At 50.7% G+C, this 21,192-nt stretch overlaps 1 long non-coding RNA gene across 2 annotated transcripts in view; it reads left to right on the forward strand.

The window, feature by feature from the left end:
- The window catches only part of LOC130153223 (uncharacterized), a 35,114-nt gene that overhangs the window by 1,148 nt on the left and 12,774 nt on the right, over positions 1-21,192 (forward strand). Inside the window, exon 1 of one of the 2 annotated variants that reach the window (XR_008823276.1) lies at positions 10,225-10,327. The exons of the other annotated variant lie outside the window; for it this stretch is intronic. This is a non-coding gene — a long non-coding RNA (uncharacterized LOC130153223). Of the gene's footprint in view, positions 1-10,224; positions 10,328-21,192 lie in introns of those variants that run through there. 2 annotated transcript variants of the gene reach the window in all.

The raw sequence follows: 21,192 nt of genomic DNA on the forward strand, positions 1-21,192 counted from the left end.
CAGTTCACTTCTCAACCCCTCTCTTTATCCTGTTTTATTTCAAGACGCTGTCTTCTTGCCGTTACCAAATTGTTCCCATCCAGGAGTTATTAATTACTTTTACAAGGCGGGAGATTCTTAACTAATAACAAAGTTGTAAATTACCACCTTCCCTCAAATATTTCTCATTTGTCAACCCTGATTGATTTGATTAATATTCCACCGGCTGAGATCATTTCAAGTTGCACTATATAATCAGCAGCACCAGGCTGCTGTGTGGAGCTTCTGCTTTCGGAGGTTTCTCTCCAGCCCTTAAGCTGAAGTGTATTTTGCGATTGCTCTAGAGGAGGTAAACGCGGACCTATCGCTTAGAGGACTTTCAGGCGCAGAGGCTGAATACGGTGTCGGGAAATAAAATGAACCAAGCGTGTCTGTTTGGTTAAAAAAAAACCCAAAAAACCAAAACAAAACACAAAAAAAACCCACCACCACCCAACCAAAACACACCAAAACAAAACTGGGGGGAAAAGAATCAGAAAAGAAAAAGAAACGAATGACAAGCCCTCATGTAAGCCTGGAAGAAAACACGGGTTTCAGCCCTGCTTGCGAGGCTGGTTCAGCCCTCGCTTGAACTCTCCCACAGTCCCTCCTTGCCTTGCCTCCAGACCGTCACATCGCCTGGAATAAGCACCCAGCACCTCGATTTATGCTTTGCTTGTGGCCTCAGACACACAGAAATAATAATAATAGCAATAGCGCGTAAATTACACCCTTCCCCCCCCTCTTGAAACGATAGACAATAAACTTGGCTTCAGCCCCTCTCGCTCCACCGCGAGTGGCACTGGGGTTTCTGGTTCAAAACCATCACGTTGGCTTAATTATGTGACTGTAAATAACGGCGCGATCATCTTCCTCTGCTTTTAAGAAAAAAAAAAAAAAAAAAAAAAAAAAAAGAAGAAAAAGAAAAGGTCATCTGGGGGAGCTTCCTGCCCAGTGCCGTAGCCGAACCTACGCGCACCGCTGCGCATATGCGTACCCCACACCTACCAAGCTGTATATATGATATAACGCGGGAATCATATATAAAAGTGACCCCTGCCCGTCTGAGCTCGGGCATCAGATCCCGGCTGCTGCCCTTGCAAATCATCAATAGCCGCTCCCTCCGCCACCACTTGAGTTTTAATCTTAATTATATTAAGTGAAGTAGCGGGTTTACCATGGAATTGAACATGATGCACGACGGCTGCCTGTTAAATGATCGATTGCGAATATCGCCTTTCTCCTCTCTATCGATATTCACAATACGCCTTATCTGCGGCCGGAGGGGTAGTAGCGCCGGGGCTGGTGGGTTTTGCTGGGTTGGGGTTTTGTGGTTGGGTTTTTTTTCTTTCTTTTTTTTTTTTTTTTTTTGTGGAAATGTAAAAATGAGAGACTAGAGTGAAATAACATTCCGCCCAGTCACCTGCAATTCAATATGCACACAAGAGACGCCGATGTATATGAGACGATTTTAATTATGATTAGAAGACACACTCTGAGCAAGAAAATAGATTTGGAGGGAGGGGAGGGGGGGGAAAGGGGGGGCCGGAGGAGCATTAATGAAATCTTTCCCCGCGATACTAAAAGAAACAAGTGGTTGATACAACGGAGGTGATTTGTCACCCAGCTCCAAAGGGGGGTGGGCGATCGGATCTATGAGCATCAGTCCTTTCTTCACCCCACCCCACCCCACCCCACCGGCACCTCTTTGAAGCAAATGATATGCCATGATGCCTGCCTAACAGGCAGAGCCTCGCACCACGCCTTTGCCGGGCTCTTCCACCCCGGAGCGCCCCCCGCCGCCCCCCCCCCGCCCCCGGCTCACGGGCACTGAGCGGCGGCGAGCCCGGCCGCAGACATGCGGCATCAGCTCGGAGCAGCGCCGTGCTCAGGCCTTAAGTAGATTGTATTTGTGCACATGAAACCTTTTGTCTCGGCCCGCGGATCGCCGGCCTTTTCAAACGCAGCCGAGAAACAGTTCAGGGTCACTGGCAATTTCCAGCCCCGGGGGGGGGGGGGGGGGGGGGGGGGGGCACAGGCAAAAGGTGACCCCGGCCAGCCGCCTCCCGGACTCGGGAGCCGGAGGGGAAGCGGTGGATGTGCGGAGCGGCTGGCGGAGCGGACAGGACCCCCCCCTCTCAGCCCGGGTCTGCCCTCCGCAGTCTCCTGCCGCTCCCCCGGGCCTGCGGGGCAGCCAGCCCCGGCCAGTCCCCCCGCCCGCAGCCCCCCCGCCCGCCCCGCGCCGGTGCTGTGCAGGAGCCGGCTATTTTTCTCAGGATGTGACTTCCAAGTGGCATAATCTGTAGGAGTGTGAATCTGTTCTCGTTATGTTTGTCCCCTTCGGTATTTCTACAGGCTCTTTTTTTTTCTTTCCTTTCTTCCTCCCCCCCCCCCCCCCCCCCTTTTTTTTTTTCGGTATAAATTAACTCCGACTGAAACCACCAGATTGTTCCGAGGAGACTACCTCCCTAATGACTTCATCTCCAAAAGTTGACTGACACTCTAGCGAACTGCCAACACCTGTTTCCCAGCACCCAGACTCCAGAACCCACCAGACCTCGTAAATTTAGCTTCTCCCTTCTCCCCCCCCCCCCCCCCCCTTAATAGATGACGTGAATATCTAAAGGGAAGGGGGAGGGGGAGATGGAACTAGGTCACATTTGAAACTTTTTATTTTTCATCTCTCCTGAGCGAAATCTGGAGATTAAAGGGCCGGACACCTCCTGCCACTGCCCAGCCCCGCGGGGTGCCCGAGGTTGGTGGCAGCCCCGAGGTCAGGGTCGGGCTCCGGCGCTGGGGGCTGCCCGCGGGTCCTGCTTAGGCAGGATTTAGGTGCAAAGCTCAGCCCTGGCCGGCAGGTCCCCAGGGATGTAACCACGACCCCAGCCCTTTCCTCCCCCGGTGCCTCGCCCCTGCCTTTTCCAGAGGACGCTCCAAATCTCGGGCGCTACCGTTCCCACCGGGGCTCCGCTTCGCCTCTGCCCCGCAGGTCCCTCCCCAGCCCCCGCCGGGCCCGATCCCGCCTCGCGGCAGGGATGGTGGCAGGCCGGGCCAAGGGCCAGGGACCGCACCGGGAAATGGGCCACCCCGGAGAGAGGGGCCGAGGCCCGAGGGCGAGGAGGAGGATGGGCACGGCGGCGGGCAGCGCACCCGGGGCCCGGGGGGGGCTGGACCCGGCGCCAGCCCAGGGGCGCCGGGCAAAAGGAGGTGGCGATGCCCGGTTCCCCCGCCCGGTTCCCCGGCACCCCCGTCGTTCCCCGCAAGGTTTTCAGAGGGGAGGGGGAAGAAAGAAAAATGTCTTGTCAAAAGGGGAAAATCTTTTCCAGCTGCAGCTGCGACCTCGCCGGAGAGGCTGCGGGGAAGCGGCTGGGAGCCGGCCGGGAGCGGGCACCCAGAGCCCGGCTGCTCCGCGGCCCCCGCTCCGCTCCGGGGCGGCCGCCCCCCTAGCCGGGGCTTAACCCGAACCCCTGCTCCCCGTGCAGAAGGGCTCTGTCCCCCCACTTTTTTCACATCCCTCCCTCCAAACCTCCCACGCTGTCCGGGGGGAGCCTTTACCACCGGGCCTAGAGCCCAGCGCAGGAGGAGGGCGAGGAAAGCCCCCAGTGCCCTCGGCATCTCTGCAGGATGCTCCTTAATCCCGGCAACATCTCCCTCTCCTACCTCCCTCCTCATTTCTCCAGTGGAGCTACACACCCCGAGAGGAGCCAGCCCGCTGTTGGGGGCACAGGTTTTGCGTGTCCTGGGGCGAGGGGAGAGATTTTGGGGGGTTACTGGGGCACGGTCACATTGCAGCGGTCTCCATCCCGAGCGGAAACTCCAGGCTCCCGGAGCATCCCGCCCCACCCCGCCGCTACAAAGTTGGAAGTTGTTTTCTGTAGAAAAAAGCCTCCTGAAATTAATAGGCTGCAAACATAATTAATAGGTGGAATATGCAAAACGTTTGCGGTGTTTAAAAGGCTCATGGCAGATCCGCGTGCCTGTGCGAGATACTGAAATGTTGCAAGTGCTGGATATTAATGGGTAGGTTTTACGTAGCTTAAAAAAAAAAAAAAAAAAAAAAAAAGAACCAGGTTTTCTTTTTCTCACTTCTCGCTCTCCCTCTCTCTAATCCAGGAATCATTAGCAACCCCCTCTGGCTACATGTTTTGCATCAGTGAAACATTATGACATAGTTGTAATACAAACTCCGCTGACTTGCTCTGCATCTTGTGGTAGGAAGTGCAATAGCAATAAAAGCATTTTTAAAAAAAGACTCCGAGCATTAAGTCGTCTACCTGAAATACTCTTTTCTTAACCCCCTCCCCCGAAAAAAAAAAGGGGGGGGAGGGGGGGGCAAGGGGGAACGAGGCAACTTCTCAGCCCGTGGGATCCACTGTCTGCACAGGGCAGGGGGAATTTCTTTGCAGTCTTTTCTAACTCCTGGGGTTTTTTTTTTCCCTTTTCGCACAATTCTGAGTATTTTTCATAATTTCTGGGTGTTGTTGCATCCCCCTGCGCTGCCCCTTCGCACACCCGGCTCTTAACAAACCCGGACCAGGGACATTATCTCCCCGTAATATTAATTGTCAAAAGCAGCCTTTGCTCAATTATCTCTCTTCCACCTGTCGCAGCTGTTGGGTTATATTGTTCCCGATAGAAATTCTCGCTGGAATTAAAAAATAGAGCGATTTTTCTCTTCTTTTCTGCTTTCTTTGAAATAATACAATTGTGCTACCGCCGGCCGGGGGCCCGGCTGCTCCGCACCTCTATTTTCTCCATTACTCATTAACTAATATTCGCTACTTTCTGGTAAAGTCAAATGGCTCTTAATAGCTCTTTATATTCTCGGAATAGCATGTGGAAGCTCTTAATCAATACTTAATAGCACGTTTCATGCTAAACAACTACCATGTGCGCTGGTGGGCAGGAATTCTCTGTAAACAGAAGGGCGAAGGGAAACCGGGGGACATTTGCCCTCCGTTGTCACCCAGAGCCAGCTCTGGGAGATGAGGACTCTCCTTTCCATCGCCCCTTTCCTCCCTGCCCGTGCCACTGCTCCCTCCTCAGCGGAGCCGAAAGGGACCCCCCAAACACCCCGTCCCCGCGCACCGCCTGACTGCGAGCCGGCCCGCGCAGAGATCCGCGGAGCGCTTTCAAACGGGCATGTGACACTGTCCCCATTGTGAGCCTGCAGGGGGGTCTTTCTCTTCCTTTTCTCTCTCTCTCTCTTTTTTTTTTTAATAATTTCCCAACAGAACCTTCCAAGTACTGAAACTATTTCGAGACCTTACGTTTTCATCTTCTTCTTTACATTTACTTATTCACTGCTTATTATTCCCTTAAACGATGCGGGAATTTCGGACTGTGACAGCTGAGGCTGGTGTGGGGTTTTTTTCACCATTTACTTTTTTTTTTTTTTTTTTTTTTTCCTGGGGAAAACAAAGAGATTAAAAAATGTAAAGGGGTCCCGAGAAATGTCATACTTGTACGTGCTCCATGTAGTTAAAGAAATTACTCTGCCTTCTACGTGCCATTTTGATAATCCAGAACAAAGTAGTTAAATGCCTTTTTTTTTTCCTTCCCGTGCAGAAATTACGGCAGGCGCTGCCTGTGCGCCCGTGCCATAGCCGGCGGGAAGTGATCCTTCGATTTTGCTCATTTAAACTGAATGTACAAGTCTGTCTTAGTTGTTTGTGCTACAGGACACTTGTGAGTTCAACCTCCCGGAGAGGTTAGGCACAAAAAAAAAAAAACCAAAAAACCCCAAACACAAAGAAATTTAAAAAAAGGACCTTCCAGGGAGGCCGAGGAAAACTATCTGTTATGTTTTACAGCTTCCCTGAGACCTGGCAGCTTGCGGTACCCCGGGAAGCTGTGCCCTGCGGTTCTGCCGTGCCCCCGGCTCCGCACGCGCGGCCCCGCCGCGGGAGGGCCCGCAGGTGCGTGGGCGGCGGGGCCGGCTGCGCGGCGCCCCGCGCCCTGCAGTTACGCCCTGCGCAGCAAGGTGGCGGTAGGGAGCGCGGCGCCCGCGGCCCGGCGCGGCGGCGGCGCGGGGCCGGCTGCGCGGCGCCCCGTGGGTGCGCAGCGGGGAGCCAACCCCGCCAGAAAGAATCAGCGTAATAAATAAAACGTGTTTTTATAAAAACACGGTCCGGTCGGCGAGAGCTATCCGCCCTCGGAATTCCCCCCCTCCGGTGCTCGCTAGCCGGAGCACCCACTTTCCGCACCTGCGGACACTCCGCGGTTCCTGCCCACCCCAACTTCACCCTGTCCCCGGGCCACCCCACCTCCCACCCCGCCGGCTTGCTTGGCCGCGGAGCTCCGCAGGGCCCCGGGAGCGCGGGGGCTAGCTTCCTCCCGGGGCGCCGTCGGGCACCTCTGCTCCGGTTTTACGGGGGGACACTATTATTTTAGCAGGCAAGCGGTCACGCCCACGGCATTAAGTGAAAGCAAACGCAGGGCAACAACCTGTGTAGTTTGTTTAAAATAATTCCTCCTCTCCCACAGCTTTGCCCCCCGACAGCGAGTTGCTACCGTTGCACTTCGGGTGCGGATTTATTAATAACCGCCTGTTATTGGCAATAGTTTTATAAAGCAAAATACCCCACGGAAACCTGAAGGTGCAGGCAGGAAAACTGCTGCAAAGGTGAATTCCCAGCATGGCACGCAAACGCGGACTAGCCAGTTTTTGTCTGGTCAGAGAAGTTACTGCTGTCATTTCGGATTGCTTTTCTGTGATTTAGATTTTTGTTTAGTGTTTTAAACATCTCTAAAAGACGGGGGGTGGTGGTGGTGGGGGTGGTTGTGATGGTGGAAAAAGTCTTTTATGGCTCTATCTTTTCCCTACAATACCTGCAACCTTCTCCGAAATGATCGGTTGTAGATTAGAAAAAAAGAAAAAAATTAAGCCTAATAGCGTATGAAAAATATTCAGTGAGCTGAATTACTCAGAAATACCTTTTCCTTTTATTTTTTTTCCCCTCTCCGTATTTTAAACAGCTGTGACAGAAGTGCGATGAAGAAACGGAGAGAATTATTAACTGCTACGCCAGTGCTAACTTCCACCTCTCTGGGCGTGGGCAGTACATGCATGATCATGCATGGTGCTTCTTCAGTGCGTGTGAAGCATCTCTGTTCTGCTCTTCCTCTGTCCCCTGCCACTTTCTCACCTTGTCTGTAACTTTCGGAGCCCGGAGTGTTTATTTTCTTTTTATTATTGTTTTTAATCCCCGCGTTAGGCACACAGGTTCCCCATGCAGGTCAGGTCATTAGGAATGTTAACGTCGAGACAAAGAATTATAAACACGATCTCCAAGTCTCTCTCAATTCATTTCTTCAACCGTTTTATTCGGTTTAAGTGATGAAAAGTGACAGTTCTGAAATAGACAGCTTTTAAAAGTAATGAAGTCAGATGACGCTTTAACCTGTCGATTGCTATAAATCAACTTTGAAAAAGATGAATGAACAATATTATTTGCTGGCTTAACTAGGAGTTAATACAGTGTCGCATTAGGAGCGGCGGGGAGCTGCGGCGGCGTTGGGTGCTGCAGCCCTTCCCAAGCCTCTCCCCGCAGAGAAAAATAACCACGTTAAAGCAGCAAATATCCCACCTTGTACGGGACCCAGTGTCATTTTCACCGCTTTTATTATGGACCCTCGAAGGGAAAAAAGGGGTAATTAAACGATCCCCAACATCCAGCTGGGAAAGAGAGGCATCTGCTATTATCTTTCTTTTTTTTCTTTTTTCTTTTTTCTTTTTTCTTTCTTTTTTTTCTTTTTTTTTTTTTTTTTCATTTTTAGAGGCCTTCTCAGCGCAACTCTCGCCGCTTTGCTGGTTTTTAAGGCCAAACTGGTCCGAGTCCTGAACCCACCACCTCCGCCGGACAATGCATGCAGGAACGTGTTCAAAATAAATACGGGCCATTTCCTCTCTTTTTACCTGATTAATACCTGCGTGCTACCAGGCGCGGTGTGGGGAAGAAAAATTAAAAGAAAGAAAAGAAAAAAAGAAATTAGGAGGAATAACAGAGGAGGAAAAGGTCCATTCTTTTTTCTGGGGGGAGACAATTTTCGCTGGCGAAGCTTTTTTTCCCTTCCAAGTGCAGGCGTGGGCAGGACATCGCCGGTCCCTCCCGTCCCTTCCCGGGCTCGCCTGCAACCCGAAAAGTATTGCAAAGGAAGTAATTAACGCTCCTTTCTAATGAATTATTATGAATGAATTAATGACTGTGATTACATGTGCGGAGGGCTCGCTCCCGCAGGCTCCCCCCTCGCCCTCCCCAAATCCCGGCCTCGCTCTGCGGCGGCACAGGGCTCCCGTCCGGCCCCGGGCCACCCGGCGTGGGCAGCGGGGGTCCCTTTGGTCTTGGAAAACAGGGTTACTTCTCGGATTTTTCTACACTTTTTTTTTTTTTTTTTTTTTGTAGGTTGTAAAATGGTTTTAAAGTAAGTGGTAAATTGGAAAACAAACGACGGGGACCCCGTCTGTGATTTAGGGCGGGGGTAGACTTCTCACTGGCTTTGCTCCCCTTCTCTTTCTCTGCGGATCCGAGAGCTGCCCCTGCCCCGCAGTTCGCCTGCCTCCGTGTTTCCAGCGCTCCTAATTTCCCGCCCGGGGTGGCGAGAGGCTCCGGGCGGTGGCAGCGGGTGCGGGGGCGGTCACGGCCCCCGCCTCGGGACCAGCGACCACGAACGCTCCCCGGGCTGGGGCGGGGGACGGAAGGTGTTACCCCCGGCGGCTCCTAGACGGTGTTACCGATTTTAGCGAGTCTCGGCGCCCCCGGCCCCCCTCCCCGAGAACCGCAAGAGCGGAGAACTGGAGAGAGAACTTTCTCCGCTGCTGCGAAGGTGACCTTTGGGAAAGTTTCCGCACTTTCTCTTTCACCGCTCAAGGACTTTATTTGAAGTTTCTTGGCTGCCTACACTCTCTCCAAAGCTGAACCTGTCTTTTACATTGCTCTTCTCAAGTCTCTTTATCCTTGGAAAAGATTGAGGCGCAAATACATTTTTCTTCCCCTTTTTTTTAAAAAACAATTGATCCCTCTGCGTGAAGCTCTCTCCTGAAAAAAACAATAAACTCTCTCTTTAGAGACGAGCTTGCGAGAAAGGTAAAACACTTCCATACCTGTTGCAAGTACCTGAGTGCAGATTCCCCCCCAATTCCCCGTGTCCCCCCAGTATGAAGCCTCAGCTGGTGGCTGCGGCCCCGGGCTGGGTCCGACGTGAGCCGGCTGATGGCGTTGCCGGAGGAATCCAGCGGTTCGCAGCGGGGGTGCGTGAGTGCCGCCCCCCGGTCGCCCGTGGCCGTGGGGACCCTGCCCGCCCCGGCAGCACGGCCCGGCCCTGTCCGTGCCCCGGCGCTCTGCTGCGGGGGGGAGCGCTCCCCTCGCCCGCCACCACGCGTGTGTTTTCCAGGCGCTCCGGGGAGATCTCCCCGAGGTTTATTTGCACGGAAGATGCGGAAGCAGCGGCAGGCGAAGATTTATTTTTACGGTAGGAGTTTGTGGGGGCGACCTCGGCCCAGCTTCCCTTGCATCCCCCCGGGCCACCAACCCAGCGATGCCCTCGCCGCCGGCTGAGGCCAGAGCCGGCCCGAGCGAGTCCCCTGCCCCTGCCAGCCCCAGAGTGCCCGGCAGCGGGGAAAAGGCCACGGAAAGAAACTTTCCCCTCTATGATTGTGTTACCTTTGGCTGAACGTGTAATGAAAATCCTCGGAAAATGTTACACAACACGAGGATGCCCTTTTGGAGCAAAGTTTCCAGAAAAGCCTGGCCGCTTCCCTGGGGGCGAGGGGCGATGCCGGGGCCGACGTTATCTCCCGGGAAGCACAAGCGCATCCTCCGCGGTCCAGCCACGGCTTCCCCCCTTCCCGACCCGGCACCCGCCGAAACGTGAGCCCGAAAATAATATAACCCGTCTGCGGCCGCAGACATATCTCTCGCCCTTACAGTGTTACAAAAAGCATTTAAATTAATCAGGGCGCTCCCCACGGCTACTAATTAGGTAGGGAGGGAAGGGAGGGCTGGCTGGGGCCGGCGGGCAGCGCGGCCGCGGGTTTTGCGCCGCGCCAGGAGGAGTCGGCGGTTGCGCCCCCCTCCCCGGGGCTGAGGGCTGGGGAGGGGCCAGGGGTCGGTGCTTTGCCCCCGGCGGGGCGGCACGTTGCGGTGCCGGTGCCGGCGGGCGCTGCTTGCAGGAGCGGAGGGATGCGGGGGGGCGGGACACGGGACACACCGCTTCCACCGAGCTGTCCCGGGGAACACGGGATTAGCGAGGACATTGCAGCCGGGGAGCTGCATCATCCCCCCCTAAATCCAACTCCAAGACATGACGGGTGGGTTTATTTTATGTTATTTCATTTTATTTTATTTTATTTTAATTGCCCAGATCTCGCGATAAGGCAAACCTGGCGAGAGCTGCCTCTCCCCTCCCCCCGCCCCCCAAAGTTGTGATGAAAAAAGCAGAATAAATAAGTCTCCCCCTACCCCATCACCACCCGGTACCGTGTAGGTATCTCGCCCGGAGCAGGCCGGGGGCAGCGGGGCCGGGGGGAGGGGGGGGGGGCGGGTGTCGTCCCTAACGCTGCAGGGAAAATCTCCTGGCCGGGTGGCATCTGCGGGCTGGGCGGGAGGGGGTGTGTACGATGCTGGAGAGAGGCGAGCAGCCCCCAGGAGACCCCTTCTCCCTAAGTCCCGAACTGGATATTGCAATGTTTGCAACCCCCCCCACCCCCTTCCTCACTCCTGGTAGGAACCAGCTCTATTCCCAGCCAGCCGGGCACCACGCCCCTCGCAAATCCAGCCCGGGGATGCACCTTGTTTCTTGCTACTGCTGCCATTATTATTATTATTATTATTATTATTATTATTATTACAATGATGCCGTGGCTCCGGTGCTGCCCAGAGGCACAGGTGAAGGGCTGGGGCTGGGGGAGGTTGACCATGGCACAAGGAGGGGCTTTAGGGCGAGGCTGGAGGGGCTCAGGTGAAGCAGGGGCCGGGGGCCGCAGCCCCGCTCCGCCCGCAGCTGCCGCCCGCTCCGCAGCGCCGGCGGCTCCGCGCTGCGCCGGGTGGGTGGGAAGCGGGGCGGGGGGGGGGGTGGGGGGGCGGGGGGTGGGGGGTGGGGGGAAGGCTTGGAAACCCGTCCAATTTTCCTGTGAAAGAAAAGAAAATAATCAGAGGGGAGAGGGACTGTGGTGAATTGGTGTGAAGGAAGTGGGATTATTGCCTTAATTTTGGACAATGATAAGCGAATGAGGTAAAAACAAAACTCGCTTCATTATATACAACAAAATGTAATTTATACCCAGGGATGCCTGTCCACTGAGATTTACATCATTTGCTGATAGCGATCACACTTATTACTTTTCTTCAAAGACTTTTTTTTCCCCCTTTAAAAAAAAAGAAGAAGAGGGCATTTGTGCTAAATTGCCCAATGCTAGTGTGATAACTGTCAAAAGTTTGACATCAAAGGGAACTAATATTATTCAGTTACCAGAGGAGCTGTCTGTCCAAATAAGAATATCTTAATTACTGAATCACAACGGTAGAAAAGGGAACAGATCTGAAAAGGAGAGGGGCTGTCGGGGGGGGTGGGGTGGGGGGGAGCTTTCAGTCTGTTCCTTTTTGATGAACCATCTATATTAGGCCACTGTGCGATTCTTAATCATGTTTAGTGGTTTATACCCTTTCTCTCTCCCCACCGATCCTCTGAACTTTATAACTATATGTAAACACGTTGTCAGTTTGAAAATAATCTTCTCTGGGTTCTTGTTAGAAGAAATTTCAATCTTCTTCAGTTCTAGATTAGGCAGTCTAGCTTTCTCTATCAGTGAATGGACTGGGGTTTCTTGGACAATAATGTGCCAATTGTTGATGGTTTGTGACCCATAAAATGTGAGGGTGACTATTCTGGCTTTGGTATGTAATTATGCAAAACACTTTCTATAAAGGCTTGCCATCTGATCTAATGACAGTCCCTGCGGTCTATTTCAAAAAGGGAGGGTCTCTATATACAGCTCCTGAGAGAAAGAAAAGTAACATTTTGTTTTAATACAAGTTTTATGGGAAAAAATGGGTAAATACAGAAACATCTGACCACATAGGCAAGCGTTTTCGGGACAACTTCAACTAATGACTAGATATTTTAATAAGTTAATCACAGCAACACCCCGGATCTATAGCATAGGGGTAGGGAGACATGATGTGAAACCCCTATTAAAAAAAAAAAAAATATCTTCAACTCCTAAGCACCTTGGGCAGAGATGGGAGGTCGCCGCGGAGGAGGTGGGCTCCGGGGGTCCCGCACCCGCCTCCCACCTCTGCGGGCTTCCCGCAGCCCACCGGAGTCACTTCTCTCCCCGCTTTTTGAGCTGCAGAGCAAGCCGGGATCCCACCTTGGCAAACAGGTTGCAAATGAGCTGGGCACTTGGGACGACACCTATCATGCTGTTCAATGGACGGTTATTTCACCTGAGAAATTAACGCCAACAAAATAAAATAAAACAGCCAGGATGGGCGTGACCAGCTCCATCTCTCTCCAAAGAGTCTGGGGCGAGAGGGGATTCTTTTAACCAGGTGAACAGGAGGGCAGGAGGGAGACAGACACGTTCCCTTAAAGAAAAGGGAAAAAGTTAGAGGTGTTGGCGCTTTTAAAAAAATATTCACATTTTTTTCCTTGCCGCCCCCCCCCTCCCCCTTCTGTTTTCTTGAAAGGAGGGACGCTAAAGGGCTTCGGCTGCTTTGGTTGCTACCAAATGACATTGCTGCTACGTCACGGGACAAAACATAAACACTGCTGCCAATTTAAATTGATGTATAAAGATTAATGGGAGATGAAGCATACTAACAACCTGGATTATAATGGCAGGAATAGTTATTATTTCTCCAGAGCACATACATACATACAGGGAGCCATAGGGAGCGCACACTCGTCGCTAGAATTTTCTCTCCACATAGGCATGATGTGTGTCCATCGTGACATGTTTAATTCCCCCGTGGACTAAACTAATACGATTAAAAAAGGAAAGAAAGCAAGAAAGGCTGATTAAAAGGGAGAATCAACAAAATATCAACATGCCACAGAGAGGAAGGAGGAATAGATAATTAGAAGCAAAAGAGGAGCAGGTAATTATGATCTGAAATTAAATACGATGTTTAAGATGTCTCCTTTGTACTGCAGTGAAGATTTCAGATTCATACACATAATAAACACTCAGGTTGTCATCTGGAGGTGCAAATCTGAAAGATATTCCAACAAATGAAGTGCTGGCAGAGAGAGGTATAAAGAGATCTCCGCCTGTCAGGGGTCAGACAGCCTGAGATTGCTTCTAGAGATCTTTTGAAAATTTCACACGATTGAAGGCTTAGGGGCTTTGCTGCGTTCGCATTTCAAACTCAGATCAGCGGGATCACAATCAAAAATAGAGGTCTGGAAAATTTTGATGCAAAGATGGCCACAGGCTTCACTGATTTTTTTTTTTCTTCTTCTTCTTCTCCCAGACAGACACTCTGACATGACTATGATCCCTGGGATGACAGAGTTGTCAGAAAAGAAAGAGAAAATAGCATCTTGTCTTGTAACTTCCTATCAGTCAAAAGGAATTTAGGATCCTCTTTCCAATAAAAGAGAGGGAGAGGGAGCAAGAGGGGGAGTGGGGGAAGACGAGGCTTTCTTACCAGGCAAAGAAAAGTAAAGAGAGTTCTGTGTTTTATAATTAATATTCCACACCTAAACGTTTCTGATCCCTCCCGTTTACAGTCCTCCCACCCCATCACCTTCTTCTCCTCTACAATTTCAATTTTAGATCAATTCATGTCCTCCGAGACAGTGTGCATAAGTGATACAATCTTGGCTACATGTATATTCATGCCTAATATTGTATCATTCATCGTATATGCCTACTTGAAATATATTGCATGTTGTCCTCGAACTTAATGTAAAGAGATTATTTTTGCTACAAATAATCTCATGCCATTATTGTTTTGTCGAAAACATTAAATCGTTCTGAGAACATTTGTTTAAAGTCTAAAAAAGAAGTCGGAAAAACGGAAGGAAATAGAAAATTAAAAAGTGTCCTAAGAGCCGAGGAACAGCCAAAGACAGATTAAAGCAACGGGAATTGTGTTAAAACATATATTCACTATATTCTATTTATAACTCTTTTGGAAAGGTCAGACGCAATAGGAAGTGTTTTATCATCTCAGCTATTTCAAATTAATTGCTATTGATTTGTTGACCTGGAGGAAGAGTAGTTAACTCAGCTCAGGTCTAATTATTGTGGTTGCTAAAAGAAGCGGTGCTGGTAACTTTCCGAAATAAACGAGCTGGATTTGGAAATAGGAACTTGCCGGGATGCTCTTTCCTAATTAGCTCCGAGGCGAGCGTTTGGGGACCTCGGATCACGGGAAAGTTTCCTCTTCTGCATTTTACTCCTAGGTATTCTGCAAGCCAAATCCTAAGAAATAGCAAAAATTCCCCCATATTTCACAACCTGCATGCCTTTTTATTTGAGATTATCTATCTATCTATCTATCTATCTATCTATCTATCTATCTATCTATCTATCTATCTATCTATCTATCCATGCATCTATCCATCTCTCTCTCTCTCTATATATATCTCTATATATTTTTTTAATTTTATTTTCAGTTAACCTCTCTGGCGCCGAGTGCACTTCCTCAGGTAAAGATCGGGCAGGGAAGCAGAGAAAATGTGCTTTTGATAATTGACCTTATATATATCTATATATAACTTTATGAAAGAAAAAAATATTAACCAGGAAGATGAACATTTTTTTCCCCTTGGAAGGGATGAAAAAGGATTCAGACTCCACTGAGTAACTGGAGTTTCAAAATTTCTCTCGAAATAAAAAATAACTGCCCTGGCACGCTGGGAAGCAGAAAATAACCTCTGCAAAATGCCTGAAATGATGAGATTTGCATTGCTGAAGTTATGATAAGAAAACCTGTATTTAAACCCGCCAAAGTATCCCGTCCCCCCCCATCCCACCCCGTGTCCGTCCGTCCGTACCCCCCCCCCCCCCCCCCCCCGCATCTGACAGTGGTCACTCTGCTAAATGACGTCTCAATAATAGAAATAACATCCATTTTTTTCCCCTTGCCATCTGAAGCGATCAGTTAATTAAGAAATACACCCCCCATTTTGCGCGGACCCACCTTTTCTAAATGATGGGTGAGAATTTTATGAAGAAAATTATCGAAGAACTTGAGGGTGTGAAGAAAAAAAACTTTGGAGAGCTGTGTTTGCGGTGTATTTTTTCTCTGCTGGGAATATTTCTGGGCTGTGTCACAAAAATGAACCTACGCGGTAGTGGAAGCAATTTCCTGAAGAAAATAAACAAGGCTAAAGAATTTTAAATAAAGTAATTCGAACATGCAGTGATGGGTCAGTTTAAAGGATGATCAAAAACATCTTCTGGGGGGCGATTTATTATTTTTTTTTCCCCTCCGGAAAAGATAAACTAGAATTAGGAGGATTCAGGGTATTGTACTTTTCTACCTGTGTCTGGATGGTGATGCGTTTGCGGTCCATGTTTTCGGGTGCAGCTTTAGAAATAGAGAAATAAAGACAGGAAAATCTGAGAAAGACTTAGAAAGACGCAAGATTAAAGGTATTCGACGGACGGTGGGGGAAAACAGAAATAAGTGTAAGACAATTTATAAGAACTACTTCCCTCCTTGGGGGAAATAACACAATTATTTTTGCACATGTATATCAGAAATTTCAGCTGCTGCCGAATTTCCCGCTTTGAGATGAACAAACTGTATTCGGGGGAAAAAAGTAGAAAAAAATTGATGCAAGTCCTGACCATGCCTTTGTCATCGAGCTGCCCTGGAAACCAGCACGTTTGTGCTCGTATCGCGCTGATATTTTTTAATCTCTGAAAAGGTCCCGTCCCGCTGCGGGGAGTTCGTACCTGCTCGGGGGGCAGGGAGGGGAGGAGAAGCAGCAAACGAACTTGGCAGGACGGAATCGTTACCATCCTGGCAAGGACGCGGGGTAGGAGTTTAAGCCTCCAACTTTTACTTGGGGAGAGTCAAAAAATTAAATAGTAAAGAGCTGTCCTGCGAGGAGGGCGGTGGGCGCTGGGCTGAAGTGGTGATCTCCCCTCCTGCGGGTTTTCGCTGAGGCTGAGGGAGGGGAGGTCGGGAATTTGTATTCCTTTCACCCTAGAGATGGACAAGATTGTCCTGACAACTGCAAAACGTGGGGGCTCAGACCTTTGTTCTGGGGCTGGCGAGTGCAATTTGGAGGTGGCGACTTACAATTTCTTCCTTATAAAGCAAAGCGGGACCGTCCGTGGCTGGAGAATTTTTGCTCAATAAAGTTTTCACAGATCGAGGGTGGGATTGTTTTTTTTTTTTTTCTTTTTTTTTCTTTTCTTTTCTTTTTTTTTTTTTACTTGTTTTGTTTTGAAGCGTGGCCAACAGCTTGCTAACAAACGTGGAAATTAATGGAAACGCTTCTGGTGACTCCAGCCCGCTTGGCGAGGGCGTCCCTAACCCGGGGCAGGAGCAGGCGAAGGGGCCCGATCCTGTCTCCCTTTCTCAGGGAAATCCACCTAGCTTTAATCCCAGTCTCTCTCTATTTCTTTTGGGGGGTGGGGGGTATGTGTATGTTATTTTTAATTCCCCAAATCGGGACCCCCCCCTACCCCCCCACCTACAGCATCCAACCTCCCCCTCTCGCTGCCCCACGACCACGCAGGACGAGCTCAGTTTCAGCAGCAGGATTAGCTCCTAGCTGGCTCTGCATGTGCCTCCCCGGGCCCGATCCTGCCCCCCGGCAGGGCACCCCCTCCCGTCCCAGCCCGCCGCGCTGCGGGCCCCTCGGACGGGATCAGCCGGGTGCGGGCTGGGGGGGCACCGCGCTCCCCCGGCGAGGGGAAACAGCACCCACCGGGCTGAAAACACCCCCGCCGGTACATAGCACCCTTTCGTATACCCCCCAGTAGATGAAATCGTCCTTAAATCTTCTCAGTCACAACTGGAGACGGCAGCTCATATTACCATTAATTGAAATGAGAGCCGCGCTTGACAGATGGGGAATTTCACTCGGTTTTTTTACACGGGTGGTTCGGGGCTTCTCTGACCATGTATTTTTTTATCAGACCAGCGCTCTACGCACACCTTGCGGCCCTGCCCAGAAACACTCTCTACCTTCCTGCACGCCCAGCACCGGGCTGGAAGCGGGCGCTTAGCCGCAGCCTATACGTATGGCCTGTGATGTCTCTATTGCTCGGTGCACGCCTGCCGTGGAAGCGGGGTTTGCTGGAAGGACCGTGTACGCGAGCCTCAGTGCGTGGCGCATCCACCCCCGGGCGCGGGTGGGTGCGCTCCCCGCACACCCCCACGGGGGATGAGCACCCACGCGTGGGCACCCGAGTGTGCCCTGGGGTGTCTGCGGAGGGCTCGGTGCCTCCGCTGGGCTGGGGGGTCGGGGCTGTGGCGGGCGGCTGTCTGAGGGGGACCGCCAGAATTATTCCCAGGCACCAAATACTGCTGTGGAGATTTCACATGATCTTCCTAATTCCACGTTTTATATTTTATGATTTCTTGCCAGCATCTCAGTGTGTTTCTGTTTAGATATACTAAGCTCCTTGAAATTAATTAACCTGTGGTCAGCAACAAAAAAAGTAATACTGGTTAAGCTATATTCCTTTACAACGTTTGGTCACAGTTAGTTACAGAATTTTCCAGCTGTGAAGATGATGTACACTATTTACTGTAATTGAATTGCTGTTATAACACCTTTCAAGAGGAAAAGTGATACATGACAAAAGTTGAGCTGACGCAGAGCCCCCCCTCCCGCCCCGCCGCTTATCTGGAAGGAAAACTTCGCTGCAGAGAGCCCCCACGCGTGTCTGCCCCGGGGGTGGGCGAGGATCCAGCCCCCGCGCAGGGGCACGGCAATCCCTCCGCACCCGCGCTGCACACCCGCAGCAAGCGGCTCTTGGGTTCCGCCGCGTCCCGCGCAAACTCCGCGCATCCCGCCGGGAATTCCGGGCTGAAACGGGCGGGACCCCCGGCGCTGCCCGGTCCCACGGCGGCTGCGGAGGGGCGGGGGGGCTGCTCCTGCATCGCTCCAAGCGCCGGGAACAGCCGTTCTCCTGTTCGGGGAGGCAATTGGATTTATTTCCTTCCAACTCGTAATAGATTCTCTAGAGCATCAGAGAGATTAGTTTATAAAGTAAATTCAAAGCAGGCTGTTCATTAGATCCCATTATTATGAAAAGGGGACGATCAGTTGGAAAATATCTATCTAATTTGGAGGAAAAAAACCACACATTTTAAATAATTTCTGTAACTTTTACTACCTTTGGCGTTTTTGGCAAGAGAACAAATAAAAACCCGGAGGAGTTAGAAGTGCTTTTTCCCCCTCTCCTTCCCCCCCCCCCCCCCCCTCCCTTTCTCAGTGCCACATAACAGCCTTTCCTCCTTCAACTTCAAAGAGGACTGAAAGGACAAACATTCTGATACAGCTAATAATACACGGAGAGAAAGAATTTGCATTCCTTAGCAAATATAAGTGCTCATTAATAGAATCATGTATTTGGCTAAGAACATCTTGCCAGCACCGCTGGGAGATAGAGAGTGTTCGTGTGGGGAGGGCTTGAGGAAGAGTTTTGATTGACGGTGTAGGAGCCGCATCTTCCCCCTTTCCCCCAGCCATATATATTAGGTCAACGATTAGTATAAAAAAAAGAAAAAAAGAAGTGAAGTAATAATCATAAAGGAACAGATGGGGACAGAGTGCCCTGCGACTTCTGAAAGGCACAGCAAGGACTCGCTGCCTATAAATTCATCAAGATAATACTAATTGCACTCTTAGGCCGTGTCTCAGCTCCCAGCCGGCCGCCCTGCCAGGGGGTCCCGCATCCGCGCCCGCTCCGCGCCCGCCGCCCTCCCACCCCCGCTCGCCCCTCGAGGGTCCCCGCTTGCACCCCCGCTCCCCTCCGCCGCTGAGCCCGGGGTTTTACAGGGCAAGCGCTCGTCCTGGGGACGGGGCTCCGGCCGCGCAGGGCCGCGCAGGGCAGGGCAGGGTATGCTCGGCGGGGCCGGCGGGCAGTGCCGCCCGCTCCCTCCAGCCCCCCGCCCGCGGCCCCGCCGGGCTCCAGCGGGCCGCTGCCCGCTACTCTGTGCGTGCCCCCTATAGGTGCCCGGCGCGGCTCGAGCCGTCCATACAGCCCCCGCAGGGACGCGTTCACAGGGCACGGGTGCTCGCCGCTAGGCAGGGGTGCAGTGCACCCTCACAGCATCTCTCTGGGACTTGTCACCAGGAGCTCTCTCCACCTGGTACTTTCTTAGGCTCTAAAATGAGACGATTCCACCTAACAGGGGTGGTGGGAAATGCTAAACAGAATTAAAGTCTCTTTCTGATTGAAACTTTTGTTAATTTGGCTCAGCTGAAGACAATTCCAGCAATTATCCAAAGCTTATTTTACCCTCCTGAGAACTCTGATTTTGTTCTCATTTACTGTGATGTAAATCTGGATATACTCTTCCCTTAGAGAAGTCTTTTTCAAAAGAGAATAAATCAGCTTGATGTGGACCCCAGGAAAGTTTACTGACACAGGTAGGCAAATCTTTCCTGTTTTCACCACAATAAATTACATAAAAAAGATAAAATATTAGAGAAATTAAAAGGCAGCTTTGTCTTTTAAGGTGATTAGCTGCGATTCCCTCCTGTTCTCTTGACTTATGCCTATAGTTGCTGCTTGACATCTTGCTCCAAAGAAAGAATATAAAAATATCCAGGCAGTGTAGACTGAGTACATGTGTCTGCGAGGTGACTTGCAGAGAGCAGACGGCGGATCAGAACTGCAGCTAGACATAGGGATTATAATTTGATCCCTGAGTTTCTAGCATCTAGTTTTAAAAGTACCGTAATAAACAGCATTTTAAAGGTGAACAATATATCTTGAACTGTTATGTTGAAGGACCTGGTGAGTTTATCATCACTTCAGTCTGTAACAGCAGGTTTGGATAGCTTTCTAGAAGCTAACCCTTAACTCAGCCACAGGGTTGAGAGCCTAGTGTAAACACTGGTCTAGGATACGGCCCACCACTGAGAGTTTTACTACATCAAACTTTGTCGCTAGCAGTTCCTTTCTGGCTTTCAGTCTTTCAGGCTTATTTAAGAAGTTACAATTGCTTGGAAGTTTCTTACGTGAGTGTATTTGTATTATTCAAACACAGCTGAATGTAATTTGCCTGTGATTTTAGTGGGACCATATTTCATCGGAGATGCACAGAAACACCAGAGGAATAGTGCTAGGAAAGCATCACATGTGGTTCTATGGGATGGTTTGTGTATGGCAAGAGCAGAAACATGCGTCGGCTTCAAAGAAGTCCTGTATTTTATTAGCATAATGTGTAGAAATTGTCAGTCAGGGGCTTGCTGTTGGTTTAGGCTCAGCAGTCATTGGTCTAATAACCTTCTGACTGAGTTTGGGATTAAAAAGTCAAAAGTTTTTCGTTCATTCAGCAAGCAGGACCCTCTGTCTGAGCACGCTGATGTCTGCGTTGACTCTTTGTTCTGCCCCAGTGGTCCCCGGCCCACGCTGGCCCTGGGAGCCCCGGGATAACAATATCAAGCAAGGAATGCCCTGGCGTCTTTTTTTTTTTTTTTTTTTTTTTTCCTCCCCTGTCCCCATCCTTTTTAATTCCTGTGGCTGTGAGCAGCCTCAGAGGGTCCATAAGGTTAACAAATTGGGAATTTCAAACCCCTTTGTTTCAGCCTCCCCTGAAACATGCCTGTTGGCTTTGCTATGGGGCCGTGCGGGAATCCTTCCTGACCGACGGCCCCAAGTCCCCGAGCTCACGGGGTCCTGAGCTCCGGTGCCAGCCTCAGCAGGGGGCTGCGCCAGGGTGAGGAGCGCGGATCTTCTGGGATGAAATAAAATGTTTCAGATACAATGAATTGGACATCTGTTTCATCAGAGAAAAAAAGAAAAAAATTCATCAGCTCTAATGAGAGATGCTAAGATATTTTAGTATGTTGATAGACTGCCTCCTGCTCCTCACAGCTGGAACAAACACGCTACCTAATCTGTTGGCCCCTAGGAATGATTTTTTTCTCCCCGGATAATACCTTTTCTTCACATCAGAGCACTGGAGTATCAGTAGCACGCACTCAATGCTTTTCCATGCGCTCTTCAGTGGTTTTGGGTCATTG

This window comes from Falco biarmicus, chromosome 7, assembly GCF_023638135.1.
Source record: "Falco biarmicus isolate bFalBia1 chromosome 7, bFalBia1.pri, whole genome shotgun sequence".
NCBI lineage: Eukaryota > Metazoa > Chordata > Aves > Falconiformes > Falconidae > Falco > Falco biarmicus.